The sequence below is a fragment of the Chionomys nivalis genome, chromosome 3 (genome assembly GCF_950005125.1).
Source record: "Chionomys nivalis chromosome 3, mChiNiv1.1, whole genome shotgun sequence".
In the NCBI taxonomy this organism is placed as follows: domain Eukaryota; kingdom Metazoa; phylum Chordata; class Mammalia; order Rodentia; family Cricetidae; genus Chionomys; species Chionomys nivalis.
This window is the reverse complement of record NC_080088.1, coordinates 21,546,013-21,550,570: the sequence shown is the minus strand read 5'-3', so window position 1 is coordinate 21,550,570 and position 4,558 is coordinate 21,546,013.

Here is a 4,558-nt window from a genome sequence, read left to right as displayed (position 1 = left end):
ATCAGAGGGTTCGGAACACAGCACTTTAACCCAAGTGTGCATTCTTTTTTTATTTCCTGTACTCTGGCTCTATTCAAACCTCGTCTCCTACCAAGGGATTCGGTGCAGAACTAAAATATGACGACTTACTTGGCAACAGTAGAAAAAGAGCATTTACTCAAATGCAATAAAGATAAGCAATACGTTTCGGTGATGCATAGAGTGTGTTCTCTGCTTGCCTGCTTGTGCTTTCTTCTCTCAGCAGAAGTTCAACTGAAAATAAACGCAAACAGCAATTTGCCAAATTAGCTAGTCACCTCACTTGTGACCAAATCACACCCTACAGAGAGATGCTGAACTCCAAGCTTTTGCTTTTTAGAATATATGTCTGTTTAAGAGGCTTTTATGTAAATAGATAAAAAGGTAGCCTATTGTTTCCAGTTTGCTGGAACTATATTTAGAATAATATTTGTTGCATAATATCTGCAGATAATTTCCAAGTTATCACTCATACATACTACCATCCCTAAATTGGCAGTGCAGATATAAATATTTTTGAGTTTTCATTTTTTCAAACTCAAGGGAAGGTAACATAATAATAATTACAGAAAAAAAATAACTCTCGGAAGAAATGAAAGGGAAACAAAACAGTCTGTAAACACACACACACACACACACACACACTACAACTTGATGGATGATATAGCCAATCTTTCCTCACAGAGACTGAGCTTTGTGTTTGGTTATGTGGTCATTTATGATTGTGGATGGTTAATTGTGTAAACACCACTAAACCAATCTGTTTGCTTAGACCCAGCACCATGACCAGAAATCTGTGGTTCTCTGATGTGTTAGCATGAAGCAAATATGAACCATTTGGAGGAAGAGGCTGTATTATATAATTAAATATGATGGTGGGTGTCCTTCATTGACTCAGTTATTTAAATGATTGGTCACCAGTTGGTGGCACTGTTTTGGGAGGTTGCAGGCCTCCCTAGAGAAGGTATGTGGGTAGGAGAAGGCGTTGGGCGCCAGTAGCCTAGCTCCACTCCCAGTTTCCACTCTGTTCTCCCGATGCAGCTGAAGATGCACTCTCACAGATTCCTGCTCCAGCTGCCTACTGTCATAGGTGATATGTCCCTGTGACAATGGATTCTTCCTCTGGAATGATAAGTGAAAATTAACTTTTTCTTCTATAAGTTGCTTTTGATTACTGCGGTTTATCACAGTTACAAAAAGTAGCCCATACATTGGGCTACCGGGAAGATAGACAGTTCTTTAAAAGAAAACAATGTTAGGAAAACCCAAAACATGAGTGGCAGGAAAATTCAAAATGTGAGTGGCTCTATGTGTTAAGAAAGCCTCAAACACTGAAATTTTAGATGCTACCCTAATAATTTTAAACTATTATTTTGTTAAACTTGAACCTAAACAATACATGAATATGAGAGAATTGATTCCTCCTATGAGAATCTACTGAAGTCTCACAATCCAAAGGAGGAGCAGAAGGAGAGAGAGCACGAGCAAGGAATTCAGGGACCGCGAGGGGTGCACCCACACACTGAGGCAATGGGGATGTTCTATCGGGAACTCACCAAGGCCAGCTGGCCGGGGTCTGAAAAAGCATGGGACAAAACCGGTCTCGCTGAACATAACGGACAATGAGGACTACTGAGAACTGAAGAACAATGGCAATGGGTTCTTGATCCTATTGCACGTAATGGCTTTGTGGGAGCCCAGGTAGTTTGGATGCTCACCTTAATAGACCTGGATGGAGGTGGGTGGTCCTTGGACCTCCCACAGGGCAGAGAAACCTGCTTGCTCTTTGGGCTGAGGAGGGAGGAAGACTTGATTGGGGGAGGGGGGAAATGGGAGGTGGTGGCGGGGAAGAGGCAGAAATCTTTAATAATTAAATAAATTAATTAATAAAAAAAAGAATCTTGCTGCATCTGCTTATTTGAAAATATTCCCGTGGGTATCAGTTAACTTTTCTATTGCTGCGGCAAAACATCAAGACCAAGGCAATTTATAAAAGGAAGAATTTGATTTGGGGCTCCAGAGGGTTAGAGTTGATGACCATTATGTTGAAGACAATCCCCAAGCATGAGGCAGAAAGAGCCAACTAGGACTGGCATGGGCCTTTGGAGCCTCAAAGCTAACCCATAGCAACTCACTTCTTCCAACAAGACCACACCTCCTAAACTTTCCCAAATAGTTCTACCAAGTGAGGACCAAGTATTCAAGTCTGTGAACCTCTAGGGGGTCTGTCTTGCTCAAACTACCACAAAGGACAGCCACTGTTTGGGCTGTGTTGCTGGCCACTGATAGCATGCCTATCTACTTTCTGAGTTGACAGCTGGTACGTACAGCCACCACTTCTGCTTTCATGTTACTGAGAATAAGGAAAACATTACCCTTTATACCACAATTATTGATTAATATTCTCCTAAGGGATTTATCATCATGCAAATGCAAATATGGCCTTTCTTTTAGTAAATTTACTTTAACAATACAAATAAATATTCTTTCTGGATCTCAAGCCGCCTTTCAGGTTCTATTAGTTCTCTGCCAGTTTCTAGCAAATCCCCAGAAATTTAACCATCTAAGACAACATGTGTTTAAATCATGCTTGTGAAGCTCCGCCAGCCAAACAGGTAGACTAGGGCTGTAGTCCTCTGACCTGAATCTCTGGGGCTTATATCACATTGTCATCTGGCTTGCCTGGTATATGGAGGCCCTGGGGAGGAATTCACTGCCGCCCGGTTGCAGATTTCTGGCCAAACTCAGTCCGTGTGTATTTAGGAATGAAGTCACTATTTCTTTGCCGGCTTCAGCAAGGAGCTACTCTAGGCTCCCAAACTGCGCCACACTCTTTTACATGTGGTTCTTTCTCTCTCGGAGCCAGCAATGGTTCAATGGATCCCTTTCAGTGTTACAAATCTCTCTGACCCACTTTTCTGCCACTACTTGCAGAAAATGCTGCTATGATTACCGAGGATTACCAAGATTAACCATCCTTCCGAAGGTCAGCTCCACCATGTGACCATAGCATCATCGTGGCAGGGCTGCTTGTTAACTCACAGTTTTCATAGCTCAAGGAAGGACATAGTAGATGGTTTCAACTGTTATTTCCTCTATTATTTAGATATCAGTAAAATGATCTCAGGTTACTTTTGAGGCAGAACGTATTGGGGACGATTTCAGAAATGTGGAGGATCTTTGTAGAAATTCTGCCACTGCCTGCTTATTCTGTTCCTGCTGGCCAGCATTCGTTCAGGGCTGTGGGTGCCTTCCAGGTGCTCGGCTGTAAGTCTTCTATGGATTATTTATTTAGCATTGGTCATATCTCTGTGAGGTGGTTACTATTGTCAGCTCCACTTTTGCAGAAGGAAGCAGGCTTAGAGCCATTCACTTCCTTGTCAGAGGGTACAAGGGTACAAACGGTGGTGTCAGGAAGCAAGTTTTATTCTTGGCTACTCCCTAGTTTTCCATTAATCTCCTGGTCCAAAGGAAGGAAACTTCCACAATATCAGACTAAACTTACCTAGAGGAATTAAACTTTAGAAACTTTACTTCCTTCACATTTATGTTAGTGGCTTTAGTAAGATTTTCATATGGACAAATAAAATAGGCTCTTTGCCTGTCAGGAAAGGTTTAACTATACTGTAATTTTCAAGAAAAAGTAAAATCTGCCCCATTTTAAATCTGAAGGACCAGCTACTATCAATTTCACGAGGCAGGTTTTAAACTATGATTCTAGAAAATACCTTTAGCCCACCAGAGCCACTAATGTCTACAGAGAAGTTGTGCATGTGTTATTAAAGCTCTCAAGTTTGACCCAGGAGTAGAGCCTCTAAGGAAAGAGTGCTCAGAGCTCTGAGTGGATGAATTAGCAAAAAGGCATCTTGTTTTTCAAGGCTTTGGGAGCAAATTGTGGCCATCTTTACACTACGGCTCACATCCTTGGCAGCCTGCCCCGTACGTACACCAACCTGTCAGCCAAAGACTCAGGCTGCTTGAGCTTGGAACCTTCTCAGAGAACCACCTTGCAAGCAGCATTCATTTTCAAAACTTAGACACATGATGCAATTTCTTGCTGCGGGCCTAAGTTGCTAGCTTTTGCAAGATCAAATGTCTGCCAGGTGACTTCCAATAGATCAAATACTGAGGGGACTGATCCAAGACACCAAAGCAAAGATAGAACAAATGCACCATCGCTGATGAAGCCAATTTAATATGCATCAATTTAGGCAGATGGCGATGCTACGTCTTTGATGAGACTGTACATTACTCTTTCCTGCTTTATGGTTTGAGTATAGAAACAGATTGGTCAGAGGGTGGAGTCAGAAGAATAATCTTTTGGTTATTTCTAAATTATCCTATTTACATCTTATAACCAGGTCTAAGAACCAAAATTCAAAAGAGAGGAATAAAAATTCAGTGTGTGTACAAGTGAACCATTTTAAATGCTTTGCTGCAAAGGTTGGCTGATTTGTAACATTTAATGTGGAATTTATGAATTCCTATAAACCATTTATGTTTCACTTAGCGCCCATTTGAGCACCGAACATTTGTTTTA